General features: G+C 32.4%; 1 pseudogene; it reads right to left on the reverse strand.

Moving 5' to 3' along the window:
- The window catches only part of LOC129899784 (uncharacterized), a 37,024-nt pseudogene that overhangs the window by 4,773 nt on the left and 14,959 nt on the right, over positions 1-17,292 (reverse strand).

Raw genomic sequence — 17,292 nt, forward strand, 5'->3', positions numbered from 1 at the left:
CGTCGACACCTCCTCTACACATGCCCAAACCATCTCAGCATCACTTCTTTCATCTTGTCTGTCACATTGTCTGTCACAGATGTCACTCCCACCTTCTCCCGAATAACCTCATTCCTAATCTTATCACTCCTAGTGTGTCCAAACATCCATCTCAGCATCCTCATCTCCGCAACATGTATCTTTTGAACATGAGAGTTCTTTACTGGCCAGCACTCCACTACATATAACAACGCTGGTCTAACCACTATTCTCTAGAACTTACCTTTAAGTTTAGGTGGTACTTTCTTATCACACAGGACTCCAGAGGCAAGCCTCCATTTCATCCACGCTGCCCCAATGCGGTGCATGACATCATCATCGATGTCCCCACTACTCTGGATGATGGATCCAAGATATTTAAAGTTTTCTGTCTTGAGAATAGGTTGAGTGGAAAGCCTCATTTCCGTGCCCTCTTCATCCATCACAGCACCAAATTTGCACTCCAAGTATTCTGTTTTGGTCCTGCTCAATCTAAACCCTTTGGATTCCAGCGTTTGTCTCCAAACTTCCAACCTATCATTAACTCTGTCCCGAGTCTCATCAATCAAAACTATGTCGTCCGCAAATAGCATACACCATGGAACCTCCTCCTAAATAGACCGTGTCAGCTCATCCATCACCAAGGCAAAAAGAAAAGGACTCAGTACAAATCCCTGATGTAGTCCCATCTCGACAGAAAAATGCTTTGAATCACCTCCACCGTCCTAACCCTAGTCTTGGTAGATATTGCGCATTCATATACTCTGATATAGATAATGCAACTAATTTAGGATTAGGGGTAGTTAGTTGATTGATTTAATGACTGATGTGGGATTACCTTAGTATCGAATGTGAAATTCTTTTACGCCAAATTAAGCTGCAACTGAGACTTCCATCACCAAGTATGAAGGTCTCTTTTTTGTTACCCTCTTATACTAATGTGATAATTTCTTATACAAAAAAAATAGACTTAACATCAAGGAACATGAAGGCCTCAGTTTTCTTTAGTTATTTGTTTATTTGTTTGTTCCACTTTATTGGATGTGCCACATATACTTAACATCAGGCTCTGCCATTAAGAAGAAATAGAAACAAGGAAATCAACAGTACATGCCTGGTGATGAACCTGAAGACCGTCACTTGGATGATACATTCAGTAAATAGTAGCTGGTACTAGCTGAAAGACTTTTAAATTTTGTTTGGTGACAATGGAAGAAAATAATCATACTTAAAGCCAAATGGAGGTGAGCTTCTACACTAAGCAAATGTTGGTAGCATGGAAAACCAGGCTACAACCCTGTTGGAGCTGGCCAAATTACGCTAGTTGTATAAATATTTCAACACTGCTAATAGATAAAACTTAAATTCTCATCCAAAAGCTAGTAGGTCGGATACTTGGCGTTCAATAAATTGCAGGTATTAACCAGAAATATATATGTGTACCATTCAACTCATTTAACAAGGTGACTATATCTCTGTAACTCAAACCTTTACATTCGCAAATAGTGGTTGGTTAAATCCACCCAAAGAAGAAAAAAGATAGCCTGATGCACGACTCACTATAGACAGTTCGTGCAAAGTGTACTAAGTTGATCCAAATTCTTACGGGTCATTCATAGGGATGCCCCTATTTTCGGATGGTCTTTAATTTTTGCCCTTCAGCACTCGAAAATACCCCCGACATCGAAAAAACAAAATAAACCGCAAGGCAAACGTTCATATTTTCGTTCCATAATATAACACAAATTTTGCCACTTAATTCCTACAAACCATGCCTATTTTATTTCCTCCCCACATGTCTAAGCTAAATCTTGACAAAATTACTAGTTGCTGGTGAAAGATACCAACAGTGGAATGACTCTTAGTAGCTCAGTTGGTTCCCAATAACTTTCACCTTATTGGTAAGGTTCGATTCCCCCACCTTGTAATCCCCTCCCTATTTCCCCTTCCTCTACCCCCAATTTATATAAACTGATGTATCACCAGCTTGAGCTTCTGGTAGACTAGTCTATTGGGCGACCTGTGATAGTCCACAAACACAGGTAGCATGATGAATAATCATAAGTAAGAAAAGCGTTCAGTTTAAATTTGGGGAAGTTCAATACTCTCAATCATTTCATCGAGTAAATAGAGAGCTCAACAATAGATAATCTTCAAATAAATCAGACCTCAGAAGCGGAGATTCGGCGAGTGAAGTTTCTGGGTTGAGAAACCCCAATTTCTCTCTTATGGAACTACCTGAATTCATCGTCACTTGCCTTGTACAGCCTCTTCATGTTACCTTCTCTGTATATCTTCTTTACTCTATTCTTCCCCTGCCAAACATATACACATATTTGTGCTCCCTTTGTTTTGTGGAAAAATTATTTCATTTTAAAAATTAATTACTGATTTTAGCGATATTTTTTATTTATTACTATTTATAGCAATATATAGCAATATTATGATAAATCTACACTTGTATTAAAAGTAAATTATGCATATTATATAAATGTATTATAAGTGTTTTAAAATATATATTATGTTTGTGCAGTAAGAAACTAACATAATATATTATAAGTCTATTAAAATATATGATAAATGTATTATCCATTTATAAAACTTGTATTATATATGTTTTATAAATAGTTCTCTGCAATATGTATTAAAACTGTATTATAAATGTATTATAAGTGTTCAGTGAAATTATTTTTTTATTGCTATAAATGGTAAATATTTTCTTAATATTGTATATTTATGTAAGCTTCCCTTGTTTTGTTCTACCTGTGTTCAGGCACGACTAAGAGCCCGTTTGGATGAGTTTTAAGTTGGTCAAAACCAACTTAAAGTTTTTTTTTAGCTTTTGGACGTGTTTGCCTAATGCTAACTTTAAGCCATAAAGTTCTTAAAGTCAGTCAAAAATGAAAAGTTAGAATTCCTAACTTTTTTTTTCTAAGTGCTTAAAATCATTTTCTTTGAGCATGGAAATTATTTTTATATCCCTTATATTTTAATTAAATTCCAAACTACCCTTTTTATTCTTTTAACCCTAAAATTCACATCATTTTCCTCATTTAAGCACTTTTATCCAAACACTCAACTGCTTATTTATAAAAATAACTTTCAGCATTTTAAAGTTCTAAAAACACTTCATAAATTTTATACGAGACCTCGGATTAAGCAATCCATTATTGCACACCATAAATATTATTATTGCACTATAACTCATATTAATTTATGTTCATTTTGTTTCTTTTTTGGAAAAATTATCAATAGTTAAAAGTAGCAACTTATTTAAGAAAAATAATTATAATTTTAAAATATTATCAAAACGAAAAATATGTTGTTAGTATAACAAACATTTCCCCCTCTCTCCCTTACCTTTCCTCTCTCTTGCCCTCTCCTCTCTCTCACACTCACTCTCTCTGTCCCCTCTTTCCCTTACCTCTCCTCCCTCTTTCTTTCCCTCACCTCTCTCTCGGCCTCTCTCCTTCCCTCTCCTCTCTCGCCCTCTTTCTCTCTCTTGCCAATAAGAAGAAATATATTTAAATTTATTATGTATCAATTGTATTCAATAAATATAGGTGAAAGTTTTGTATTTTATTTCAATTGTATTCGAAAATTGTGTTTTGTATTATTTTTGTATCAATTGTATTTGTATTCATACAAATACAATATGTGTTCATCCTCTCTGTCAAATATATTTGTATTCAATCAACGAGAGGATGAATACAATTATATTCGTTGTATTGCGAATACAATTAATACAAAATAAATATGGAATACAATGCAAAATAAATACAAAATATAATTTATTGTATTTTGAATACAATTGATACAAAATAAATATAGAATACAATGCAAAATAAATAAAAATACAATCCTCTCTCCTCCCTCTCTCGATCTCGCTCGCCTACCTCCTCCCTCTAACGATCTCGCTCGCCTCTTTCCTCTTAATATGTATGCACTTTGATACAAATCAATTTTTTTTGTATTCTTTTCTCCAAAATCAGCGAAAAAAATACACTCACTCCTCTCTCTCCCAGATCTCGCTCCTCTCTCTCCCAGATCTCGCTCGTCTCTCTCCTCCCTCCTCCCCTAATATTTTGTTGTTATCCATAATTAAGCAAACTATAGTTATAAAGTCCTATTTAATGCTGAAATGTTGGTGGTTTGATAAATTTCCCTTTTTTTCTACATGGTATTAGAGCACGATTAAATTCGAATCGCGCACTATAGAGCCTATTAAAGAATAGCGCTAACCAAAACCAATAATTAAGGATTAAGCAATCCACCACTACACCACAACTTTGTTATTTGATTGGAACTTGTAATTATTACTCCACTAGTTAACAAGTGTGCACTTCGCGCGGTAAAAAAAAAAATACCTCATTTAATATATTTTTATAAAATTAGAGAGAGATTTTTTAACTTCTGAATATTTGAAATACTTTATCCTTTTCTAAATTCAAATGAATTAGATTAACACTTAATTGAAAGTGTTTCTCTATCTTTTTTTTTTTTTGGAGTAAAAGTTAGGAGAGGCACAACACAAGATACTAAACCACTCATCCAATTCTTTTTATGCCAAAAGAAATGGAATTAAGGGAGTTCTTTGGGCGAAACCTAAATATGTTTATTCAACAGAAATGACTTTTCTCCTAAAATTGATAATTTGACTTGGCAGAGACACATGCTGCTCCATGTGCCACTATCCTCATGATAGTCAACCACATTTAAGAAGATCAAAATTCAAAACTCTATGGTAACCCATAAGCAGATTGTCAAAATAAAACTGAGAAGATCAATTTTTTAAAAGATTACAAGTCATAAGCACAATTATAGTCACTGTACACTTCACCTATAGTTAAGTTATATTCAGCTTTTTGAGTATATATAGTTAGTGTATAAGAGCCCTTTTGGATAAGCTTAAAAAAAGGTAACTTTTATGTATAAAGTGCTTTTAAAATTTTTAAGTGCTGAAAGTTAGTTTTATAAATAAGCAGTTGAATGTTTGGATAAAAATGCTTACGCTGAAAATAAGTTGTTGATGTATTTTAAGGCTAAAGAGGGTACTTTAGGAATTAAAAAAAATATAAGGGATATAAAAGTAATTTCCATGGTCAAAGAAAATAGCTTTAAGCCCTCCAAAAAAAAAGTTAGGATTTCCAACTTTTCATTTTTGAGTGACTTTAAGAACTTTATGACTTAAATTTAAAGTTGGTAGCCAAACACCACAATAAGCTAAAAAGGGCTTATAAGTTGGTTTGACCAACTTATAAGCCCATCCAAACGGGCTCTAACTCATGTATAAGTAAGTTATATTGTATAATCTGTGTATACTTTCTATGATTTTTGGCAAATTATATTGTTTAGTCAATGTATACTTTATATGATTTTTGGCTTTTTTTTATGTACATAAAAACATAGTTATATTTGTTGTAAGCTTTATTGTATATATTTGAAACTATCCTTTTTAAAGATTTGAATGATATGCAACTCAAATTGACCCATAAGAAATTTTGTCTAAATATTTTTAATGTTTTTAGTAGATATGTTTTTATAGGAGTCTGGACCCTAAAGGCCACAACTTCAAAATTCCAAAGGACCCTAAAGGGCCACAACTTCAAAATTCCAAATAGGCTAAATTTTGGAACAAACCAAGACTGACATATCGTCCATATGTCCACCTCGAATATGTGGTGGAGCTGCAACACCCTGAATTTTCAAATTATGATTTGAGCCGTTCTTTAACTGTGAATAGACTCCAAACGTGACGATTTCTAATGTTGTATAGGTATTGAAATAGGAAGAGTTTTGAGTATGAATTAGGATCAGAAGGAACTTCTAATTTAAAGTTATGTTGAAAGCTTTTTTATCGATTCAATTTTCATATAATAATTTGTAAGAGTCAATTTCAAACGATCATATCCCCTAGAACATGAAGAGATAGTGACTCCCAACCTATCAAATTAAATCTCTACGAGTCTTCTTTACAATGCCATCGATCATTCGTTAATCAGAGTTTGGAGTAAAAAGTTATGACCGATTTACCAAAGATGCTCCAATCTGGCGGATGAGGTCTGATATACAGAGAGAATACGGACCTCACTGTCTTCGTCATTTCTTTTAATTCATTTTGAGTGGCATTTTTATCCTAAAAACTTTTTGGGGAGTTATCCAAATAGCCCTAAACATTTTGGAAATTAGTTTTTCATAATTATAACCGTCTCATTCACTCCTAAATTCCTACGCTCAAGAACTTCAAAAGAAAACTCATAAGGCTTCAAGAAGCAAGATGTAGGGTTAACTCTCAAGGTCCCTTTCCTATGTTTTTCGTCAAAAGGTATGTTTGGACATTTCCTACTTCAAACTACTCATACAAGGTTCATATTCTATTATTCATATTTTTCTAAATTACGAATTGAGGTTAGGGTTGAAAGATGATTTCATGAAAATTGGTTACAAATGCTTATCTCTTATTAATTGTGTTCAATTTATTTTATTATGGTTTCGGGACTTAGATTGTTAGTTTTTAATGGGTGAATTGCCTAATATGATTTTGAAAAGCGGTTTTTGGTATAAATAATGGATTTGGGAATTTGAGAGTCTTTCAAAAGCTTTGATTTAAAATGATGAACAAAAGGTCCCCCCGGTTTAATGTTAATGATATTGCACTTTATATGTTGTCTTATGACTTGAAAAGACTTTGATGAAGATATTGAATGGAATGCTTTATCATAAATGAGTCCTTGATTTTTAAAAAATGGGTTGAGTGTTTTGAATGGTTAATTATACATTTTGGCATGGTTACTATGGCTTGCAAGTCTTGGTATGAAGATACCAATGAGAATATGCCTTATTCAGATAACTTTTAATAAACTGAAACTTGTAAATATTTTAATGGGACTTAAAAAGAGTTTGGTAGCATCACCGAGAGGGTGTAAAATCCTCATGGCTGACCACTGTAGGTTGTTAATCGAAGAAGCCTCTACAGTCTTTATTTGAGAGAATTGGGTTTCTTAGATTCTTATATTTCTCAATTAATGTGGCATACATGGATTGGGGACCTCGATCGGGCAGAGGTCGGACCCATATAGCCTGTAGGTCATATATGTCGGTGAACACTACCTTACTCAGATTAATAATTTTCTAAAGGTCTATGTCTAAATGCTTTTGGGTTTGCACTTATGATTTTTTCCCTTTCTTTTATGGTCATATTATATGTATGTATATTGTTTATCCCTTCCCCCGGGTTGCATGCCAGTACTGACTGCCCTTGGACACTACATCATTTCATGATGTAGAATCGGGGAAACAGATTTGTGATTCTGGGCAGCAGTAGATCTTTCAGGGACAACAATTAGCATTGTGGTGAGCTTTCCATCCTCCGTAAAGTAGACTCTTCTTTTATCGGTCTTCGCTATTTTTTCATGGTATGTTGGTGGCCATGTCCCGACGTAAACTTTGTTATTCTGTTAGTAGAGGTTTCATAGACTTATAGTTAGTTGGAGTTGGTTTTCTTAGTAAGAGTCGAATTGATTTTTCTTTTTTGAATTCTTTTGAAAATTAATCGTAGTTAGCCTTATTTTCCGCATTGGTATTTAATTTGGTATTTATTTTGGATTATGTAAGTTAAGACGGTTGGTTGGTACACTCGAGCCTAATGGGGTTTCGAGCATCATGTCACGTATAGGGTGGGTCTCAGAACGTAACAAATTGGTATCAAAACCTAAGGTTCAAGTGTCATAGGGTGTCTACGAAACTGTGTCAAGTATAGTCCTTTTTATGATTATGTAGCACGCCACACTTATAACTAGGAGGATATGAGACATTTAGGAATTGTTTCTCATTCTTTCGTATTCCAGATCGTGCAATCAAGTCGTCCGTAATAAACTCATTATGACTTCCTGCTTTACTCTAATTTCTTTGGCTATGCCTTAATTTTGAGGTGACAGACATGCTTAAAGGTCATATCTCTAACGGTGCAATCTTTCATATTTAGTCATAAAAAAGGGTACAAATTTGTATTAGGACTTGAGGGAGTCCATTAGTGAATCAAAATTTATTGGTTCAAGTGTATACCCTTATTTTCATAAATCGTGTTGTTGAGCTAAGGTAGGACGGGTGTCCAGGTGCTCTCATAATTTTGTCTAGATGCCAACTTAAGAAAATAAATATGTATCTGAATATTGAGTTAGTATTTCCACTTGGGATAAAGTATAAATTAGGATGTTGTGACCCATGAGCAGCGAGATGATCCTAGAGCTTGAAGTGTGGAATCATAAGTTTAGAAGTCTTAGAGTGGGAGTAGAAATTGATCGGAGAAGATAGCGCGAGTATTGTACTCATTAATTGAGTGATGGAGGTTGTACGTCCTTAATATGTTGGTTATGGTCTAGCAAGATTAGAAACTTTTATGATAGTCCGTAGAAAAAGAGTGGTTAGTTAAGATATTTTTTAAGTTTATTTAAAACAAGGAAGAGCTCCTGAAGAACAAAAGTAGGTGGTGAATGGAAAGATAGGGTGATTAAGAATTTACTAGTGTAAGTTTCAATTGGTGGTTTTGGGGAGGAATTACTTGTTGCTTAGAACTATAAGCGTGGTTTAAATGTATGTTGCTTAAACGTATGTATAGGTAGATAGATGGGATGTGAACAAAAAGAACGTGCTAAGAGATTATCATATATATATAATTTTGTACTAAAAGTGGAAAGCTCTAAATTTTAAAGTTGGATTACCATTTTATTCTTCCACCAAATTAAAATGTTAAAAATTATTTAATTAATTAAATATTAAAATATAATCATATCATATTGTTGACACCCATTTTTGACCCTCTACAACGCAAATTAGCTATTGAGTTTCTTTGAATTTTGAACATTTTGAAATAATTGTCTTTTATAAAAATAAAGATATTTTCATGTTATTCTTAACTATTTTTATCTTTTTATAAATTTTAGTATAATATACATATTTCTATATAACTATATCTTTGATTATTATTTATGTAGTTATTCAAAAATCATCTCAAAAAGATTTTATTTTTAACTAAATACAATGTTAGTTAGGTTAGTTTAATTATAGTTTGCATTTCTGAAATTTATAGTTTTTTCTAAAAAAACAAATAAAAAATTCCCCAATCTCCACATCGAAAATCCTTAAAGGATTTGAGGTTTTTGGAGCCTATATAAAAGCTCATATTCTTATTAAGAAGAGGAAAGAAGTGAGAGGTTTTTTGGTCACCCAAAGTTAGAAATTTCTTAACTTGGCTAGGATTTTGGACTCTTGTCCCCAGCCTAAAAGTTGTGACAATTTCTAACTTTCAATATATATTTTTCTTCAAGGAAAATAGGAGATTGAAGTCGAAATTTAGGCTAAGAATAGTGTTCTTATAACATCGAACCCACGAAGGTTCGAGTCTAAATTTTCAATTTTTCTTTTTGTAGATTGGAGTTCCATCAAGCTCTTGGGTGGTGGTGAAGTTGTCTTCCGTTCATCGTCTTCATTCTCGCTGCCCGGAAAGAGGTAAAAAAATTTTTCAGCTTTATTTTATTTAATTATTTAATATTTTATATTTAGTTGATTCGTAGTCATATTTATTTAGTTAGCACGTATTAAGAATAATTAGATTAATGATAGAAATTTTTTATAGTTAGCATGTGTTAGGATTAATTAACTATCATGTGTAAGGATTATTTCATGAAAAATCTTAGTTTTGTTCATTATTTTTTCAAATAATTTTCTTTGACAATATAAATTTTTATGTTTTTAATTTCTTCTTTTAACATGATTTAGATAACAAAAAATATGCTTAAAGTTGTTATTTGATTAGAACTTTCATGGCCTAATTGATTTAATTCTTTCTTTAAAATTTGAGCTAGTATAGAGTATATATTAAATCTATGTTCTTTAGTTACTTGAATATATTTTTTCTTTCCTTTCCTTTGTCTACATATATGTGTATTGTTAGTCATTTCTAGGATGCTCATCAATTTAATAAATTAAAATATCATGATATATTCCCTAATTTAGCTTAAAATAAGTAAATGCTTATGTAATTTTATTTTGGTGCATGTGATATCAATTCGAGTCCATCTTTGGACTCCATCCTTGCATATCATTGTGTTTTGAGTCTCCCATCATCTTGCTTGAATTGCTGAAAAGTTGATACATGGAAAGGAAGGTAACATTCATGATTTGAATATTGATATTGGGTTGTATACATGGAATACAGGTGGAAAACAATGTCATATACACTGATATACAGTATCTATACAGTCTGATATGCAAGAAAATAATGTTATATATATTGATATACAATATATATACAGTCTGATATACAGTGATATACATCAAATACAAGGAACAAACAGGTGGTATACTGTGTGTATAAAGTTCGATATACAGTGTATATATAGTTGCGATATACAGTAAAATTGTGCTTAAGACCCAAAACGCAGATGACCCAACAACTTAGTCCAGACGTACAGAAACTAAGTGTCGGGCCACATTTTCATGTGTTATTTATTGTTTATTATTGATTCGGATTGTAATAGTTTATTTACTTATGTTATTTATGTTTGCTTAGATATTAATTTTAATTTATTTTAACTTAATTAGATTCCCCTAAAGATAAACCAACATGATAATTTACCCTTTAAATGATTTTCTATCTTCACTTTAGTCATTTGATAATTTTTTTTTTTTAAAAAGGCAACCCGGTGCACTAAAGCTCCCGCTATGCGCGAGATCCGAAGAAGGGCCTGACCACAAGGGTCTATTGTACGCACCCTTACCTTGCATTTCTGCCAGAGGCTGTTTCCAAGGCTTGAACCCATGACCTCCTGGTCACATGGCAACAACTTTACCAGTTACTCCAAGGTTCCCCTTCCATTTGATAAACTTTTTTTTTATTTTTTATATATACATGTATATTATTTTTAATATTTAAGTTTCATCAATTTTTCTAAAAAATAATTTTAAAGTCTTCGTTTCCTTTTAAATTAATATTTTTCAAAAGTAAGTCAAATAATTTTTCAAATTGTTGGATAATCGCGCGTTAACGGCCACTTTGAATGCTTAACACCTTATCAAAGTGGAAATAAGAACCTCATACCTTTTTTCTCTGAATTTTTAAGATTTAAAATCTGTTAGGGTCTTTTAAATTAAGTTTTCTTAATTTCTTTAAAAAATTAAGTGGCGACTCTTCTTTTCTAAAATTAATTTTTTCTCTAAAAAATTAAAATTAATTTTAAACCATCTTTTTTCGACATAACACATATTATACTAATAGTAAATACTAAATACTAGAAGTGGGAAGGTATTAAGTCAAAAAGGTGAAAGATGAAAATATCCATAGAAAGTTGTAAGGTTACACGACTTCTAATTTTTATATTTATTTTTATTTCTCTCCTTCAATTTAATCAACACAATATATATATATATATATATATATATATATATTCTTCTCTTTTTGATATTTTCTCTAATTTTCCTCATTTATAAAATAAAATATCAATCAATGGACGTTTCCACACTAAATTCTACAAATACTAATAAGCCAAGAACTATATTATTACACCTACAGTTACAGCAATTAAAATTCAATAACGCCTATTACTATTATTCAATCATCTCTTCCGTTTTTTCTCTTTTGTAACTCCTACTATTTTTGCTAATTTCCCCTGAAGTTACATACTTAAATTATCATGTCGATCTATTATACATCTAAACTACTTAAAAGTGAAACTATTACATACCTAAATGCATAACACCACTCTCATAATATGTGGTGTATTACACTCGCTGCCACGTGGTGCCACGTCATCTCCACGATATCGCCACGTCAGAAATTATAATTTTTTATATTTTTTTTCTTTTCTTTTCTCTATTAATTAATTTTTCTTTTATTAACTATATTTTATACTAATTAACTCCTAATTAATTATTAACTATACATCTAATTTTTTAATATTTTTTCTTTTCTTTTCTTTATTAATTAACTTTTCTTTTATTAATTATCTTTTATACTAAAAAAGGGCAGCCCGGTGCACTAAAACTCCCGCTATGCGCAGGGTTCAGGAAAGGTCCCGACCACAAGGGTCTATTGTACGCAGCCTTACCTTGCATTTCTGCCAGAGGCTGTTTCCAAGGCTTGAACCCGTGACCTCCTGGTCACATGACAACAACTTTACCAATTACTCCAAGACTCTCCTTCTAACTATCTTTTATACTAATTAGCTCCTAATTAATTATTAACCACCCATCAGATTTTTTTATATTTCTATTCTTTTCTTTTCTTTATTAACTAACTTTTCTTTTATTAACTATATTTTAGACTAATTAAATCCTAATTAATTATTAACTACCCATCAATTATTAACTACCCATCCGATTTTTTATATTTTTTTCTTTTCTTTTCTTTCTTTATTAATTAACTTTTCTTTTATTAACTATATTTTATATTAATTAACTCCTAGTTAATTATTAACTACCCATCCGATTTTTTATATTTTTTACTTTTCTTTTCTTTCTTTATTAATTAACTTTTCTTTTATTAACTATATTTTATATTAATTAACTCTTAATTAATTATTAACCTCCCATCCGCCCCCCAAACCCCAATCGTCTTCTCCACCAAAATGGGGAGAAGAATTCTTCTTCTTAATGGATTTTGAAAGAAAAAAAATCAAGATTCAAAATGGGGAGTAAATAGAGGTGGGTGTGAAGAAGAAGAGGGTAGGTGTAACACCCCGATTTTTTTTTGCAAAGACTCGCATATTTCTTCACGTGTGTGTAGACTCGAACCGAAAGATTTGTAATTTTATCTATGAGTTAAGATTAATTTCCAAGTATTTGAAGTGTGTTAGATGTGTTTAGGGATCTCTAACACCAAGTCGAGTCCAAAGAATTCCAATCGATTAAGTTTTCGGATGAGTTAGTATAAGGGTCAACTTCAAATGATCATATCTCCTAGAGTATAATGAACTGGGTGGCCCACGACCTACCAAATTAAAGGTATTTGAGTCTTCTTTCCAACGCCACCAAGACTTCAATTTTTGGAGTTCAGGGTCAAAAGTTATGACTATTTGTCTATAGACTAGCACTGCAGGCCTAGACTCTAAACCCAGAAAATTTAGGCTTGGCACTGCAAGGGCGCGACGCGCCACTATAGCGCTAGAAACAAGCCTCAGTAGTTTGGTCCTTGGTGCGATGTGCCACTATTAGATGTGCATGGTTTTTAAGCCTATTTTGACTTGGCGCTGCAGTGGCGCGATGTGCCACTATAGCGCCAGGAGAGTTTTTGCCCAGTTTTCCAGATTTTTGAGGAAGGGCAAATTGAACTTTTTCCCTAATTATATATACTCTAGCCTTGGACAATTTGGACCATATTTTCAGTCTTGTGCCTCTCTCTAAAAATCCCAATCTCCATTCTCTTCTTTCCCAAACATCTCCAACAAGATTTGTCCTCAAAAGCCCACGAATTCAAGATCTTCAAGTCATGTCTTGGTTTCCGGTGAGATGATCTTCAAGCAAGGTATGTAAGGCTAACCTAAAATATGAATTTAGTTCTTCCATATGCCCCATAGATATGTTGGATGAAAATTGTGAAGGGATTGAACCTTCTATGAAGGTTTTCTTGAAATTTCCTAAACTATAGAATATTACTAAAATGTGTAAATGATGTTCTTGAGTTGAATTTGTTGAGAGTATGGATTCATGTATTCATTTACATGAACCCAAAATGAGATTTCTTTTTGGTCATAATTTGTCTTGAGGATGAGATTGATGATTTTTATGTATAATAAAAATAATATTATTTTTTATAGTGGAATGATGTATTCTTTTACATGAGTTTGATGAAATTGATTTCTAGTTATATGAGAATTTTGGGATAGTTATGAATGTGAAGAGCATAAAAAGAAATGAAACCTTGGTAGAGTTAGAATGTCCTTTTTGTCTTTGTAAATTGAAGATAGAATTAAATAAGGAGTTTGGAGTAGATGTTTGACGATGATGAGATGATGATTACGTGATATGTGATTTGCATAATTTGATTTGATTGGAGTCTTATGAAAATTTTAAAAATAAATGATCTTTTGAGAAGGAGTTTTAAATAAATGATTTGTGAACATTTTTGCATAAACTATTTATATACTATTTTGAGTTTAAAGAGTGATTATTTTCATCTTTGATTTAGAAAGAGTTTAAGCATAAATTGAGTTTGAAAAAGTCTCTTAAATTCTCATTTTTGAACCTGAGTATTTTGAGTATAAATGAGTTGAGCATTTTTACTTTAAAATGTCAATTTTTGAGATTGAGTTGAGATTGTATCAATTTTAAAGAGAGGAGTTTAATGATTTGAGATGAGTCAATTTGAAAGAAGGTCCAATGAGGCCAGATTTGATTTGAGTTTTGAAAAGAGTCCAATGAGACTAAATGAGTTGATTTGAAAGAGTCCAATGAGACTAAATGAGTATTTTGAGTATTTTACTCACTTGATAGATATGAGCATATTGAGTCTTGGGAGGAGTATCAAGCACCGAATTGGGTAAGAGTATAGTCCATACTCGAACCAATAAACTACGTCGCCATAAGTAGGAGAGGATTGAACCATTAAAGTTGGATGCTTCCTAAATTATTGTGCTGACATGATAGGACTTGATTGGTTATGGATCCATGATTGTTGATTCATTCTTACCATGGCAAGGTATGAACGGACGTGGCAACAACGTTGGCTTATTGTACTATCACTCGCTCATATGGTGATAGTTGTTGGTTAGAGAAACTCCCAATTAAATGGATCATGCTTGATATGATTGGTTTGATTGTGATTGTAGATGATTGAGTTTAATTGTAAAACATTGCATAATTTTAATGTGCATATCTATTGAATTGAGTTGATTGCATATTATTGAATTGGATTGGATTGGGTATATGATTGGATTGGGTTGGATATGTGATTGGATTGGATTAGATGATATGTGATTGAATTAGAGTTAATGGTACGTGATTGGATGGGATCAAATTGTAAATGATTTGATTGAACTATATTGTACATGATTGAATTTGATTAGATGGTATATGATTGGTCTCTGTCTAAACTGTATTCTTATTTTAGACTTATAATACCTTGATTGAGTCTCTCTTATCTTTATGACTTGAGATATTTGAACCGGTATTATTCTACCTTGAGGTATGTTTCATTTTTCCATATTACATACTCGTACATTCCATGTACTGACGTTCATTTGGACATGCATCATTTCATGATGCAGAGACAAGTTTAAGAGATCGTCAATAGAAGCACCATTGAGGATCTATACACACTCAGCGTATTGGTGAGTCCTTCCCTACATTCGGAGGACACCGCTTATGTTATTCTTGCGTCGAGTAGCCCTTTTCATCTTGATTTGAGGTAGCCATGAACATGTCATGGACACCAATTAGATAGTAGTGATAGAGGCTTCATAGACTAGATAGTGATGGGTCGATTGAGTATTTTCTTTCCTTGAATTATTTTTGTCAAAATATTTTTAACGACATAGATTGGAGTTTGATTTGTTGGCCCATGGCCTTTATTCTTTGAGTTAGATTGATGATTTGAGTTGCCTACTAAATTATTTCTTTATTTTAAACTTCCGCTGGTTGATTGATATTGAATGGATGTGTGATTGAACCAAGTGTTTTGCTTGGGAACCAGCAATGGTCTTCGAGTGCCGGTCACGTCTAGGGTACCCTTTCGGGATGTGACAATAGGTGGGTGTGAAGAAGAAATGATCTGAGGGTGGGGTGATTTTGTTTTTAATTTTTTTTTACTTTAATGGGTTTTGAAAGAAAAAAAATCAAGATTCAAAATGGGAGTAAATGGAGGTGAGTGTGAAGAAGAAAAGGATAGGTGACGCATTTTTTGTTTTTGCTACGTCAGTTGTAAGGGGGGTAATAGTTTCACTTTTAGGTAGTTTATGTGTGTAATATGTTGCCATGATAGTTTAAATGTGTAGCTAACTTTTCAGTACAACTTTAGGGGGAATTTATCCATTTTCCAATTATTTAATTCACATGTTCATTATTCATAGACTCTCAAACTTCCCCAAGTTCTTAAAAATATGCATGTGCAGATTGTGCACAAGTGAACTCATAATTATTCTTTCTCATGAATCATAAATTTACTTTTTTTCCTAGGTTGGATTTTCAGACATCTCATTCCTCAAAGGTAATCTAGCTTTTCTTCTTTTCTTTGACATTATATTACGGGTGCTTAAATATTCTAAAATTGTTGATTTTCTTCTTATTCTTTTTCCCAGGATCTATGTCTTGGCATCTGAGGTCTTTAATGAAATCATGGAATAGATTAGAGTCACATAAGAGCTCATGGGAGAGAAGGACTTAATACATTTATCCCACTACAACAAATGTAGAGACGTGAAGATCTAAACTACCGGATCAAACTTAATAAGTGAACATGATGCAAAATCGTTCATGAAAGCCCCAACATTGATAATCAGAGATAACAATATATGTTTTTCGAGCTTGGCCTATTAAGGACTTTCTCTGCAAGCTTTCCTCAATCTCTTTATCTTCATTATTAATTCTATACGTTACATATTTTGTAATTTATTAATTGTTGAACAATAATTATTTTGTTGAATATGTTAATAACTAAATTAGTGGTGCTTTTGCAGTTTCTCTGGTAAAATGATCTATAAAAAAATTGCACGGGTCACACACGCAACACACATGTCCAGAAATTAGTAATTAGATAGAGTGTAAGATAAGTTTTACTATTTTATCATGGGGGTTAGTGGATTAATTGGTGAACCTCAATTTGTTTTGTCGTAGTAGCAGCTGGTCTAATAGGGGAGGTGTATAGTAATTTTTAAGGTCTAGTAGTAATGTTGCAAAGAAAATGTGTGTGTCGGCCATAGTTATGTGAAATTAGAAATTTAGGTTGATTTCCTTATCAAAATTTTGATGGACTAGTATAGTATGGGGAGGTTCTATCGGTAGTCCGTAATTTGTACTAGAAACTAAGTTTGAGCACTAGATGTTGATTGTGGTGGGAAAAAATGATGATATCTTGAGGATGGTAGAACACTCTTTGTGGAAATGGATCTATTAGGTTAGATGTGGTGTAAGGAATAGTTTAAGTTTGTGTCTATTGAGAATCTTTAATATATGAGTATGATTTATGTGAGGACTAGTGTTGAAGCAGTGAATCGTAGCTAAGTCATTAAATGAATAAGAGCCTTAGGTTTGTAAGAATATATTGTACCCAAGGTATAATATTGT

The sequence above is a fragment of the Solanum dulcamara genome, chromosome 8, assembly GCF_947179165.1.
Source record: "Solanum dulcamara chromosome 8, daSolDulc1.2, whole genome shotgun sequence".
Taxonomy (NCBI): Eukaryota; Viridiplantae; Streptophyta; class Magnoliopsida; order Solanales; family Solanaceae; genus Solanum; species Solanum dulcamara.